Below are 15744 nucleotides of genomic sequence, written 5' to 3'. Positions count from 1 at the left end.
TGTGCAGTGTTCTCTCTTCTTTTTACACCAGTCTTTAAATGTCGGGGAGGTGAGGAGACAATTTCTGAAGTTTTGGCAGAGGAACATTGTCTCTTCCTGTCTGATGTAGGATTCTCTCTGCTCCTCAGTTAGGGTTCTTTGCCGTATTTTTCATTTCATAATATGGCAAATGTTTGCTACTAAAAGAAAAAAAAGAAGGAGTCGGCACAACCAAGATAGCGGGATCAACTCACGACATGCAGCTTTGTACACATATAAAAACAAGGAAGAAAACATTGGTGCATATATGAGATGAGGATCACATAAATACAGAACTGTGCAGTGATAACAAGCTGCATGGTACCTCTTCATGATAACAAGCTCCATGGTCCTTCGCATGTGCACTGATAACTAGCTGGATGCTCCCTCTCCTGTGCACTGACAACAAGATGGGTGGTCCTCCTCCTTGATAATAAGCTGCATGGTCCTTCGCCTGTGCTTTGATAACAAGCTGGATGGTCCCTATCCTCGATAACAAGCTGCATTGTCCCTCTTCTGTGCGCTGACAATAAAGCTGGTGTCACACACAGCGACAACGACAACGACGTCGCTGCTACGTCACCATTTTCTGTGACGTTGCAGCGACGTCCCGTCGCTGTCGCTGTGTGTGACATCCAGCAACGACCTGGCCCCTGCTGTGAGGTCGCCGGTCGTTGCTGAATGTCCAGCTTCATTTTTTGGTCGTCACTCTCCCGCTGTGACACACACATCGCTGTGTGTGACAGCGAGAGAGCGACGAAATGAAGCGATCAGGAGCCGGCACTGGCAGCTGCGGTAAGCTGTAACCAGCGTAAACATCGGGTAACCAAGGGAAGACCTTTCCCTGGTTACCCGATGTTTACGCTGGTTACCAGCCTCCACTCTTGCTGCCAGCGCCGGCTCCTGCACTGTGACATGTGGCTGCAGTATGCATCGGGTAATTAACCCGATGTATACTGTAGCAAGGAGAGCAAGGAGCCAGCGCTAAGCAGTGCGCGCGGCTCCCTGCTCTCTGCACTGTGACATGTAGCTGCAGCACACATCGGGTTAATTAACCCGATGTGTGCTGCAGGAGAGCAAGGAGCCAGCGCTAAGCGCGGCTCCCTGCTCTCTGCACATGTAGCACAGCGACGTTATGATCGCTGCTTCTGCTGTGTTTGACAGCTAAGCAGCGATCATAACAGCGACTTACAAGGTCGCTGTTACGTCACCGAAAATGGTGACGTAACAGCGACGTCGTTGTCGCTGTCGTTTAGTGTGACACCAGCTTAAGCTTGATGTTCCCAATCTTGTGCACTGATAACAAGCTGGATAGTCCCTCTCCTGTGTGCTACATGATCACTAGCCTAAGAAAAAAACAAGGAGAAAAATTGTAGGAAAAATACCCTGACTATAAATAAATAGCAAGTGCTTAATAACAGGGTACTTAGTATATACATTTTTGCAAAAAGGTAAGAAGCTGTCTCACCTCGTCACGGTGTACCCATCTGAGACAGTCCCTAACCTACTAAAGTTAAAAACATTTTCTATACCTGACTTGTGTCATGTCAAAACTTTAATATGAACGGTAAAAAGTGGTCAGCTTGTTTTTTTCCTAGTCTTGAGGCTGCAATTCACATGCTTGTAATGTTGCATGTTTATTGAACATTTGTTACAGCTCAGTTTTTTGGTCTGCTATCTTGCTTTATTGCAAGTTGGGGGCGCAGCCCTTCTTATACTGAGGCTGAACAACTAACTGCTTCTCACTTTGCTGTGTATTTAATCTGGGACCCAGCTGACCACTTTGTTACCATTCATATTGAAGTTTTGACATGACACACGTCAGGTATAGAAAATGTTTTTAACTTTAGTTGGTTAGGGACCGTCCCAGAGGGGTACACCGTGACGAGGTGGGATGGTTTATTCTTCACCTTCGAGGTTAACAGCTCAAGACTACCATTTTTGGATGTCTTAATTGAGAAATCTGAGGGAGGGAGCATTGTCACCAGCACCCACCGTAAGGAGACAGCGACCAACTCCTTACTTAGGTGGGAGAGCGCCCATCCATTCACTTTGAAAAAGGGCATCCCTAAGGGACAATTTTCCAGAATAAAGAGAAACTGCTCTAATGAGGAGAAATGTAAACTACAGTTCGACGATCTGGAGGGCAGATTCCGTGAGAGGGGCTACCCGAGTAAGATTGTCAAGCAGGCACGTGAGGAAGTCAGTGTAGTTGGGAGACCGACTCTCCTGTATCCTGCACCTAAAGTGGAGGGTGCGGCGGAGATGGTACGCTTCATTACCACATTCAACAATGGTTCTGGGGCCAAGAGAGAGATATTGGAGAGGCATTGGTCGATCCTAAAGATGGACTCTGATATTGGCAAATTTGTTTCTGAAAAACCGCAGATAACCTATAGAAAGGCTAGATCTTTACAGGATAGGTTGACACACAGCCATTTTTTTGACAGGAGAGGCACGGGTTGCGACTGGCTCAGGAGCAATCTAAAGGGGTGCTTTCGTTGTAATGGTTGTGTGGCTTGCAGTGCGGTACAAGTAGGGAATAAATTCTGGAGTAGAAATGCAGGGAAGGAATATGAGATACGTTGCTTTGTCAATTGCCGAACTAAAGGGGTTGTCTACAAGGCCACCTGCTCTTGCGGACAAGAGTATATAGGCAAAACCAAAAGAGAATTTAGAAGGCGTGTGGGAGAACATCTTAGGGACATCAGATTGGGAAATGATACCCCTTTGGCTAAGCATGTGAACTCCTTCCATGGGGGCGAAACCGGCCATGTTGTATTCCAGGGTATTGATGTTGTCCCACCACTGAAGCGAGGGGGTGATTGGAATAAGAAAATTCTTCAGAGAGAGTGTAGATGGATTTTTCGGCTCAATACAGTTTTTCCCAATGGTCTAAATGAGTCTTTATCTTATGCACCCTTTTTGTAGCTGTAGGGATCACTGTTAGTTAGGAGGGAGAGTCATCGGATGAGCGGGGGCGCCAACCACCGTACTTTTAGGGTGCCGACCTCCGCAGGTAGGTAGGTTAAGCGGGGTGAGTCAGCTTGAGTTGGTGGTGGAGTGTTAGATATTTTTTCCTTCTCCCTTTATTAACTGTTGAGCTTCCAATCCCCTCTCTGCTCCTTTATCTGGTCCTGGGGTCGTCATTTGCCTTTTTTTGCCTCTCCAGTCTCTCTTAGGGCCATCTGTTTCCATTTGTGAATTTGGCATTTTAGTCGTTTTTTCATAAATAAAGACCCTTCCTTTTATCTCCTTTTTCTCTGGGAGTTCTGTCTGAATATCTAGTTTTGTGATTATAGTTGTTGGCTGGTAACCTGTACATATCATCTGGTACTTCTGGACCCATGCCTCGATGTCTGCTATATGTTTTAAAAGCAGATAAGCAATTGTTGTCCGCACTTTTAGACTAAGCGCATGCGTGATTAGTGAGCTGTCTATGTGCGGCGAGGAGGCGGGCCAGATGACGCGTCAGCGTCCCATTCAAAACATCCTACTGTGTAGGTGTTTTGTGTGCGCCGGGCGGCTGTGACGCAGCTTCCTTTGAGACCTTGCGTTCCACCGCTGCGTTCCATTGAGCGGAAGCGGTGGAGACGCGAGCGGAAGTGATGTCAGACGCCGGCGGGTAAGCGGTATCCATTTAAACCTGGGTGTTTAGGGACAGAGGTGTACAGCAAAAAGGATCCCAGCTGTCACCATCTGGTAAGCCGCTTATTTTCTTTCAGTTTTCTCTAGAAATCGGACGTTCATAGGGGTATTATGATTGTGACCCCTCGGCTTTGTCCCCTCTTTTCTCTTTACAGTGAACCCTGTGAGGTTTCTCACTAAAACCTGCATCTCCTTATAGTAACTCCCCTGAAGAATAAGCATATAGGAAACGCGTCGGGAGAAGGAGGATTGGGGATTTAAACAGCAATTTTGTCACTTTAGAAGGGATCCCGGATCCAGAGTGGAAGTATCCGTGGATACGCCGTTAAATGGTGGCAAATTGTCTGTATGGAATTTGAACACACTTATATGGGTGAGATTGTTCCATTTTTCTAAACCAGACAAGGATACAATGGGGCTTTGATTATTTACCCTGTTGTTTTGTCCTCTTGGGCATTTTTTGATTCAGCACTGATATAGTTGATAAGTGTCTCCATTCCCTCCATCTGTTTACATGAGGGTATGGCACGGTATGTTCTTGGAAATAGGCAGTGCTAGGGTGGAGTGACCCTGCAGTCTGGAGTTTTGTTCATACTGATCTAATCAGGTGCCCTTAGTGTGGTTGCCAATAGTAGCCAGTCTTTATGTTTGTGTGTTAATGCCAGTTAGCAGGGTGTATGGGCCCCCCATTTCTGTAGTGCTCTAGGGGCGATACATTATCATACCCTCTCTATGGCATTTTTTAATAAAGACAGGGTCTCTTCCCTTTTTAGAGAAACATAAATAAAAGTTACTTTTTATCATTTGCTGTTTGATGATAATCAATATTCATTACCAGTGGCTGTATTACTGATTTATTGCAAGTTGGGGGCGCAGCCCTTCTTATAGTGAGGCTGAACAACTAACTGCTTCTCACTTTGCTGTGTATTTAATCTGGGACCCAGCTGACCACTTTGTTACCATTCATATTGAAGTTTTGACATGACACAAGTCAGGTATAGAAAATGTTTTTAACTTTAGTTGGTTAGGGACCGTCCCAGAGGGGTACACTGTGACGAGGTGGGATGGCTTCTTACCTTTTTGCAAAAATGTATATACTAAGTACCCTGTTATTAAGCACTTGCTATTTATTTATAGTCAGGGTATTTTTCCTACAATTTTTCTCCTTGTTTTTTTCCTACTCTTGAGGCTGCAATTCACATGCTTGTAATGTTGCATGTTTATTGAACATTTGTTACAGCTCAGTTTTTGTTTGTTTTTTATGATCACTAGCCTGTGCGCTGATAACAAGATGCATGGTTCCTCTACTGTGCACTAATAACAAGCTGGATGGTCTCTCTCTTCAATAAAAAGCTGCATGGTCCTTAGCCTCTCTACCGATAAGCTGGATGGTCTTTTTCCTCAATAAAAAGCTGCATGAGCCCTCTCTTGTGAGCTACTAAGTTGTATGTTCCCTCTCCTCAATAACAAGCTAGATGGTCCCTCTCCTGTGTGCTGATAACAAACTGGATGGTCCCTGTCTTCAATAACAAGCTGCATGGTCCCTCGCTTGTGAGCTACTAAACTGTATGTTTCTTCGCCTTGATAACAAGCTGCATGGTCACTCAAATGTGCGCTGATAAGAAACTGGATGGTCCCTCTCCTCGATATCAAGTTGCATGGTCCCTCGTCTGTGTGCTAAAAACAAGCTTAATGGTCCCTCTCCTCGACAACAAACTGTATGGTCATTCTCCTGTGCACTGATAACAAGAAGGATGGTCCTTCTCCTTGATAATAAGCTGCATGATCCTTCTGCTGTGCTCTGATAACAAGCTGAATGGTCCGTCTCCTCGATAACAAACTGCATGGTCCCTATCCTGTGCACCAATAACAAATTGGATGGTCCCTCTCCTGTGTGCTGACAACAAGCTGGATGGTCCCATCCGAAACTCTCCACACTTACCTTGCTCCTGTTCCCTCGATGCTCTGCCCCAGCCTCCGGTGCACTGATGCTCCACACAGCACATGATGTGATGTCATCGCGTCTGCTGTGTCTCACGCTTATTGGTGGAAGACGAAGCCAGTGGTTCCTTTCCCACCAATGTGTTCACCGCTATCTGCATCCTGAGGATGCAGATAGTGGTGATATCGGGTGACGGCCAGCAGTGTCAGGGGAGGGCATGGTGAGGCATGCGGTCCACTGTTTTCAGCCCTTCGGCTGTCTTGGTCCGCGGACCACACTTTGCCCAGCCCTGACCTGGAGTTATGCGGAGAGAAGCTGGCCAAGGCGCAGCGCTGAACTAGTCTCGTCTCTGCCTTTGGTCCCCGGATGGAAATTCTAACTATATTTTCTCTAAAACAGCAGAGCATTTGAGAGAGAGAAATATACCTAACAGCAATCAGGCAACCAGGCTCTGATTCATGCTGCCTGTGACAGATACCCTTTAAATTATTATTATTTTTTTATTATTATTATTATTAATAATAATAAATAATGTACCAATAATCAGTAATAAAAATACCATATATAAATTCATTATAATATAAGTGTCACCAGAACTGTTCATTTGCTCTAGCTCTTGCCCTCGCTATATCCGTTTGGGGCTTCACTCCCGATACCACCGTATTTTCCTTTTCCTTTTTTTATCCGGTCTCTGAATCTTGACCCCTGGAATTCTTCTGTACTGATCAGTGGGGCTGACACACGTGGCCGGACCCTGATCTGTCATCCTAGCAATGAGACATATAAATTGATGCTTTCTGTAACACACACAAAATCAAATCTCTAAAGCTTCACAACATCCCTCTAATGTGACACAAAATTAGGAAAAACAAATGTTTAAGAGGCCTTTCTCCAAGATTTAATATTCCCCGGCCTGGAACCAGCTCGGAATTAATCATGGAATCCCAAATCTAATTGTTAGCAGGAATCCCAGATCTCGGCCTATTCTGACCCTATTACAGCTCTGCGTTATTATGACATTATTTTATATTACAGGGGAAGGTCTGGAGAAATCCCATTATAGCTCATTTTTCATGTTCTACCTGGGGTTCCCTAGTTTAAATAAAGGGGCCCTGCCTGCGACGCGCCCACCTCCGCTCCGATATTCATATACTATTTATAACAATTACTCCACAGATGGACTAAATGGAAAAGAAAAAAGTTATGTATAAAAAAATGAAAACATTAATTGTGATAAATGTTATTTCTGGTAAAAAAAATATGTTCTAACAAGCTGGAGCCGGGCGAAGGCCTCCATAATGCTGCCACTTCTGGCCGAGGTCCATAAGAATTCAGAAATTCCCAGCAAAGGTTAATATTTATTGTATGATGATCACAACAATGTAGCAATATATTTATAACCATGGTGACAAATGTGATGGACCAGCACCAATGAGAGGGCACAATGATATAACATGTCACACTGACACATTAAGCTGTTCTTGTACCCAGGTCCACTAAATAATATTCTTTTGTGGATTCACAGTAAATACTCACTATAAGTAATATTATAGTCGATTTTAGAAAGTCAGTACCAGCACACAGCAGAAAGCATTACCCCCGTGCACCTCCGCACGTAGAGAATCCAGAGAGTATATAATCAAGTACAGTGGAACCTTGGTTTACGAGCATAATCCATTCTGGGAGTGTGCTTGTAAACCAAGTTACTCGTCTAGCAAAGCAAAATTTCCCATAGGAAATAATGCAAGCTGAGACAATTCGTTCCACACCTTGTTCAAAGTCCCCTATTGTGCCATTCCACACATGCACAAACACGCATGCACACACCCATATTATGCTCACCTTACCTTCCGTTCCATCGCCAGTCTCCTTGTTCTTCTGGTTCACCGCTACAGGATGTGTATCGGGTAACCATCGCGACCGATGCCGGAGCTTCCGCTCCCAGCACGCTGACATCAAAGGCATGAGCCGCTTGCCTCTGTTTGGCTAGCGTGCTGCCTTTTGGTAGCGTCTGACAGCGGAAGTTCCTCCATCGTCGCGATGGTTACCCGATACACATCCTGTACCGGCGAACTACAAGAACCGGGAAGCCGGCGATGGAACGGAAGGTAAGGTGAGCATAATATGTGTATGTGCGTGCGTGCTTGTGTATGTTTGTGCGTGTTTGTGCGGACTACAAGAGCAGGTCAGAGCGCGGTTAAAGCACGGAACCGGAAGTGTGTGCGGTGAGTATTTGCTCGTACAGGAAAGCTTGCTCGTAAACTGAGTTACAAATTTACAGCAAGCTTTGCTCGTATAGTGAAATGCTCGCAAACCGGGTTACTTGTAAACCGAGGTTCCACTGTATATGCACCTGAAGAAGTGCCTGTCAGGTGCGAAACGGCTATTTCCCCCCTACTCTAAAGTTTTCCACCACACTGTGCTTTGTTTTTGGACTAAAGTCTGCTGAAGTTTAGGGTACTGGCGAGTGCCGTAATTCATTCTACATTTATGCTTGCATAATTAAGATTATAAACCCATTGTCACTTAGACCCATGAGAAAAACTAAGTACACATTCTTAAAATTATATGAGAAGCTGCTTGAAACTGGCATAAAAATACCAAAATAATGTAATGTTTTATGAGTTAATTTGAGGTTGGATTTATATAACTTTAAGTGGCCAATATATATAAAAGTTTACACCAGAAAACTGTTTTGCGCAAAAAAATATCTTTAATTAATTTTCCATTATCAAGTGTGGCCACCTTTATAAAATAAAAAATGTTTGCTGGACCAAAGTATTTAGGCATTTTTTAAACACAATATGAAGGAGGAAAGAGATTAGCAATAATATTAAAGAAGATATTGTTGCAGCACAAATATTTTGGAAGTATCATAAGGCCATTTCCATAATTCTTTGGTGAAAATTATTTCACAAGTTGAAAACATTCAGGGAATTTGATAATCTTCCTTGGAGCTGTCAACACAGCAAATGGTGCCCAAGATGAGACCATGCAGTGCTCAAAGAAATGTAAGAATCCAAGAGTTACAGCTCAGACTCTAAAGGCCTGTTATACTGTCATAAAAATTAACATTCTATTAGAAAAAAAACTGGACAAGTCTGGCTTGTTTAGAATATCTGCCAGAAGAAAGTTTCTTCTTTCCTAAAAGAACATGTCAGTGTAGCTAAACATTGCAATGTCATATCTCAACAAGCCACGAGATTTATAGAACAATGTCCTTTTGACAGATGAATGCAAAGTGGAGATTTTACAGATGAGGGCAAAGTCGAGATTTTTGACCAGAAATCCTTGTACCATGTTTGACAAAAACCAAACCCAGCATATGGGCAGAGATGGCTCACACAAGATGGGCTGCACGGTGCTGGAGGTGATTATACAGTAAGGGCCAGAAATATTTGGACAGTGACACAAGTTTTGTTATTTTAGCTGTTTACAAAAACATGTTCAGAAATACAATTATATATATAATATGGGCTGAAAGTGCACACTCCCAGCTGCAATATGAGAGTTTTCACATCCAAATCGGAGAAAGGGTTTAGGAATCATAGCTCTGTAATGCATAGCCTCCTCTTTTTCAAGGGACCAAAAGTAATTGGACAAGGGACTCTAAGGGCTGCAATTCACTCTGAAGGCGTCTCCCTCGTTAACCTGTAATCAATGAAGTAGTTAAAAGGTCTGGGATTGATTACAGGTGTGTGGTTTTGCATTTGGAAGCTGTTGCTGTGACCAGACAACATGCGGTCTAAGGAACTCTCAATTGAGGTGAAGCAGAACATCCTGAGGCTGAAAAAAAAGAAAAAATCCATCAGAGAGATAGCAGACATGCTTGGAGTAGCAAAATCAACAGTCGGGTACATTCTGAGAAAAAAGGAATTGACTGGTGAGCTTGGGAACTCAAAAAGGCCTGGGCGTCCACGGATGACAACAGTAGTGGATGATCGCCGCATACTTTCTTTGGTGAAGAAGAACCCGTTCACAACATCAACTGAAGTCCAGAACACTCTCAGTGAAGTAGGTGTATCTGTCTCTAAGTCAACAGTAAAGAGAAGACTCCATGAAAGTAAATACAAAGGGTTCACATCTAGATGCAAACCATTCAGCAATTCCAAAAATAGACAGGCCAGAGTTAAATTTGCTGAAAAACACCTCATGAAGCCAGCTCAGTTCTGGAAAAGTATTCTATGGACAGATGAGACAAAGATCAACCTGTACCAGAATGATGGGAAGAAAAAAGTTTGGAGAAGAAAGGGAACGGCACATGATCCAAGGCACACCACATCCTCTGTAAAACATGGTGGAGGCAATGTGATGGCATGGGCATGCATGGCTTTCAATGGCACTGGGTCACTTGTGTTTATTGATGACATAACAGCAGACAAGAGTAGCCGGATGAATTCTGAAGTGTACCGGGATATACTTTCAGCCCAGATTCAGCCAAATGCCGCAAAGTTGATCGGACGGCGCTTCATAGTACAGATGGACAATGACCCCAAGCATACAGCCAAAGCTACCCAGGAGTTCATGAGTGCAAAAAAGTGGAACATTCTGCAATGGCCAAGTCAATCACCAGATCTTAACCCAATTGAGCATGCATTTCACTTGCTCAAATCCAGACTTAAGACGGAAAGACCCACAAACAAGCAAGACCTGAAGGCTGCGGCTGTAAAGGCCTGGCAAAGCATTAAGAAGGAGGAAACCCAGCGTTTGGTGATGTCCATGGGTTCCAGACTTAAGGCAGTGATTACCTCCAAAGGATTCGCAACAAAATATTGAAAATAAAAATATTTTGTTTGGGTTTGGTTTATTTGTCCAATTACTTTTGACCTCCTAAAATGTGGAGTGTTTGTAAAGAAATGTGTACAATTCCTACAATTTCTATCAGATATTTTTGTTCAAACCTTCAAATTAAACGTTACAATCTGCACTTGAATTCTGTTGTAGAGGTTTCATTTCAAATCCAATGTGGTGGCATGCAGAGCCCAACTCGCCAAAATTGTGTCACTGTCCAAATATTTCTGGACCTAACTGTATAATCTGGTTTTGCAGCCACAGGACCCGGTACACTGCAGTCATTGCACAGACCTTGAATTCCTCTGTATAAATATTCTAGAGCCCAATGTGAGGCCATCAATCCAAAAGCTAAAGCCTGGCCGACTGTGTCAGGTAACAGGACAAAGATCTCAAACAGCAAATCTACATCAGAAAGTCTGAAAAGGAAAAAAACAAAGTCCAGAGCTCGGCCTGATGGAAACCAAAACCTACAAAGCAGCCAAAGAGGAAGAGCTCAAGAGCTCGGCCCGATGGAAATCTGAACCTACGAAGCAGCCAGAGAAGAAGAGCTCGGCCCAATGGAAACCTAAACCAATGAAACAGCCAGAGAGGAAGAGTTCAGCCCTATGAAAACCAGACCCTATGAAGCAGCCAGAGAAGAAGAGCTCTGCACAATCGAAACAGGAACCTGCGAAGCAGCTAGAGAGGAAGAGCTTGGCTTGATGGAAACCTGCACCTACGAAACAGCCAGAGAGGAAGAGTTCAGCCCTATGGAAACCAGACCCTATGAAGCAGCCAGAGAGGAAGAGCTTGGCCAAATGGAAACAGGAACCTGCGAAGCAGCCAGAGAAGAAGAGCTCAGTCCACTAGAAAGCTGAACCTACAATGCAGTCAGAGAGGAAGAGCTCGGCCAGGTAGAAACCTGAACCTACGAAACAACCAGAGAAGAAGAGCTGGCCCAATGGAAACCTGAACCTATGAAGCAGCCAGAGAGGAACAACTTGGCCCGATGGAAACCTGAACGTACAAAACATCCTGAGAGGAAGAGCTCAGCCCGATGGAAACCCGAACCTGAGAAGCAGGCAGAGAAGAAGAGCTAGGCCCAATGTAAACCTGAACCTACGAAGCAGCCAGAGAGGAAGAGCTCGGCCCAATGGAAACCTAAACCAATGAAACAACCAGAGAGGAAGAGCTCGGCCTTATGGAAACCTGAACCTACAAAGCACCCAGGAGCTCGGCCTGATGGGAACCTGAACCTACGAAGCACCCAGAGAGGAAGTGCTCGGCCCAATGGAAACAGGAACCTGCAGAGCAGCTAGAGAGGAAGAACTCGACCCGATGGAAATCTGAACTTACGAAACAGCCAGAGAGGAAAAGTTGGGCCCAATGGAAACCTGAACTTACGAAGCAGCCAAAGAGGAAAAGCTTGGCCAGATGGAACCCTGAACCTACGAAGCAGCCAGAGAGTAAGAACTCGGCCAGATGGAAACCTGAACCTACAAAGCACCCAGTGAGGAGGAGCTCGGCCTGATGGGAATCTGAACCTACGAAGAAACCAGAGAGGAAGAGCTCAGCCCAATGGAATCCTGAACCTACAAAGTAGCCAGCGAGGAAGAGCTCGGCCTGAATACTGGGCCAGGATCTTACAGAGCAGTGTATAGACGAATGCCCATGGACCTCAATATACTGAAGCAGCACTGTAAAGAAGAGGGTGTGCAGTCTCTAGAAGAAACCGATAAAGTCCTACAGAAAACAATTAGTTCACGTTATTTCTGCTAAAGGTGCTTCTACGAGCTATTGATTCATAGGGTGCTCATTTTTCACACACTGCGTTGTCATTTTGACCTAGTAGTAATTTGTCATGTGTTGTTGTTCATCTGAGGTTGTACTTTCCTAATTTTAAGGCTAAAGGATGAGATTTGTTTTCTTATGTTCTGAAATGTAAAACTATAGAGTTCACAGAGGGTGTATTTATTTTATCTCATGCATGTATTCCATGAAAGTGAATTCACAGTCAGTAATTGAATCTCATTTTTTTCATCTTAATGTTGATGTTTTTACGAGCCTCATTCAGATGGAAGGACGGTCAGAGAAACTTTAGCACCAAATCTTCATCATGAGAAGTTATAGGAAGTTATAGGAACCTGTTGGGACACCAATTACCAATCAAACTGGTGGTACTACTGAACAGGTAAAGCAACAATGAAAATGCTATCGGTCTTGCAGTGATCTAATTTGCCAACACAAAGAAATTTGATTCTGAAGCCACATGCAAATTACTAAGTGCATTGGGGGCCTATGGAACTAAATCAGTACATCAACCGGAATACAACCAGGTAAAATCATCCTGACAGTGATGACACTGACAGTGATGACACTGACAGTGATGACAGTTTTTAGTTAATAATTATCCTCCAGGCAGTAGAAAGTTGCTAATGTTTATAATATATTTTGTTACTTTATTTTTTATTCTTCTCTCCCAAAGACATGGCTGCAGTGCGGTATTAATGACTAGTACATGCTTCTTAAGAAGCCCTTGTCAGCTGCTGCTTTGCGAGCATCACAGTATAATGAAAGAAACTGTATGGGACTTAAGGCCACTTTACACGCTGCGATATCGGTACCGATATCGCTAGCGTGGGTACCCGCCCCTATCTGTTGTGCTACACGGGCAAATCGCTGCCCGTGCCGCACAACATCGCCCAGACCCGTCACACTACTTTCCTGCCCGGCGACGTCGCTGTGACCGGCGAACCGCCTCCTTTCTAAGGGGGCGGTTCGTTCAGCGTCACAGCGACGTCACAGCAGCGTCACTGAACCGCCGCCCAATAGAAGCGGATGGGCGGAGATGAGCGGGACGTAACATCCCGCCCACCTCCTTCCTTCGCATTGCGGCCGGGAGGCAGGTAAGGAGAGCTTCCTCGTTCCTGCGGCGTCACACATAGCAATGTGTGCTGCCGCAGGAACGAGGAACAACTTCGTTACTGCTGCAGTAACGATATTTGAGAATGGACCCCCATATCACCGATGAGCGATTTTGCACGTTTTTGCGACGATGCAAAATCGCTCATAGGTGTCACACGCAACGGCATCGCTAATGCGGCCGGATGTGCGTCGGAAATTCCGTGACCCCAACGACTTCGCTTTAGCGATATCGTAGCGTGTAAAGCTCCCTTTGCCCTATCTTATTTCTCGGGACAGGAGCAGAGAGGATTAGACAGGGGAAATCTGCTACACAGAATGTGAAGGGGTGCAGAGAAGATCAGACAGGGGAAATCTGCTACACAGAGTGTGTGAAGGGGGCGCAGAGAGGATCAGACAAGGGAAAACTGCTACACAGATTGTGTGAAGGGGGCGCAGAGAGGATCAGACAGAGGAAATCTGCTACACAGAGTGTGTGAAGGGGTGCAGAGAGGCTCAGACAGGGAAAATCAGCTACACAGAGTGTGAAGGGGTGCAGAGAGGATCAGACAGAGAAAATCAGCTACACAGAGTATGTGTAGGGGGTGCAGAGAGGATCAGACAGGCAAAATCTGCTACACAGAGTGTGTGTGAAGGGGTGCAGAGAGGATCAGACAGCGGAAATCTGCTACACAGAGTGTGAAGGTGGTGCAGAGATGCTCAGACAGAGAAAATCAGCTACACAGAGTGTGTGAAGGGGGTGCAGAGAGGATCAGACAGGGAAAATCTGCTACACAGAGTGTGTGAAGGGGGTGCACAGAGGCTCAGACAGAGAAAATCAGCTACACAGAGTGTGTAAAGGGGGTGCAGAGAGGATCAGACAGGGAAAATCTGCTACACAAAATGTGTGAAGGGGATGCAGAGAGGCTCGGACAGGAAAAATCTGCTACACAGTGTGTGAAGGGGCGCAGAGAGGATCAAACAGGGGAAATCTGCTACACAGTGTGAAGGGGCGCAGAGAAGATTAGACAGGGGAAATCTGCTACAAAGAGTGTGAAGGGGTGCAGAGAGGCTCAGACAGGGAAAACTGCTACACAGATTGTGTGAAGGGGGTACAAAGAGGCTCATACAGGGAAAATCTGCTATACAGAGTGTGAAGGGGGTGCAGAGAGGATCAGACAGAGGAAATCTGTTACACAGATTGTATGAAGGGGGTTCAGAGAGGCTCATACAGGGAAAATCTGCTATACAGAGTGTGAAGGGGGTGCAGAGAGGATCAGACAGGGAAAATCTGCTACACAGAGTGTGTCAGTGTTCTGGGATTTCCAGTTTGCTTCTGAAGGATCTTGCCCTTTGTTAACATGGAGTTTTCTGTTCTGTTGCCCTACTTCCTGTTCATCGGTTTAAAAGCCCGCCCCTAAGCTTAGTCTAGTTGCTTAAGTATACTGCTTCCTGTCTACTCCTGCCCCGCTGCTCTCATTTTCTGGTTGTTATTTTGGATCCTGGTGAATCACCTGACACCGGCCCTGGACTCCACCTGGTCTCATCGAGCTGTGCCCTCGTTGGTCCCGGACTCTGTCTGCCGTCTCTGGTTGGCGCTTGTGCCCAGTCCCTTCCGGTACATATCCACTCTAGGACCCGCGTTCCACATCCCGTACGGACATTTTTGGACTATAACCTGTTGCCCTTTCGTGTCCCGGCTGCTGCGCATTTAGGCCTTCTGGGGTGATCGCCAGACAGCCCCTGTATAGGGGTTCGCTCCTGGTGGCCTCCCCGGGGAAATCCGGTGCACGGTCTCGGGAATTCCCCTGTGCTCCGAACCTGGCAGGTATATACTGTGTTTATGTTCTGGTCTGTGTACATATTGTTGGTTGCATATTATAAAACTTATTTGCACCAAGAACCCATCTCTGGTTGTCATTGCCCTAACGCGATCGAAATCCTCAGTTTATACAATAGTATTACAGAGTGTGAAGGGGGTGCAGAGAGGATCAGACAGGGAAAATCAGCTACACAGTGTTCGTGTGAAGGGGGTGCAGAGAGGCTCAGACAGGGAAAATCTGCTACACAGAGTGTGAAGGGGTGCAGAGAGGCTCAGACAGGGATAATCAGCTACAAAGAGTGTGTGAAGGGGGTGCAGAGAGGCTCAGACAGGGAAAATCTGCTACACAGAGTATGAAGGGGGTGCAGAGAGGATCAGATAGGGAAAATCTGCTACACAGAGTATGAAGGGGGTGCAGAGAGGATCAGATAGGGAAAATCTGCTACCCAAAGTCTGTGAAGGGGGTGCAGAGAGGCTGAGACAGGTAAAATATGCTACACGGAGTGTGAAAGGGGTGCAGAGAGGCTCAGACAGGGAAAATCTGCTACACAGCATGTGAAGGGGGTGCAGAGAGGCTCAGACAGGAAAAATCTGCTACACCGAGTGTGAAGGGGGAGCAGAGAGGCTAAGACAGGGGAAA

The sequence above is a fragment of the Anomaloglossus baeobatrachus genome, chromosome 8, assembly GCF_048569485.1.
Source record: "Anomaloglossus baeobatrachus isolate aAnoBae1 chromosome 8, aAnoBae1.hap1, whole genome shotgun sequence".
Lineage (NCBI taxonomy): Eukaryota > Metazoa > Chordata > Amphibia > Anura > Aromobatidae > Anomaloglossus > Anomaloglossus baeobatrachus.
This window is presented reverse-complemented; position numbering follows the sequence as displayed.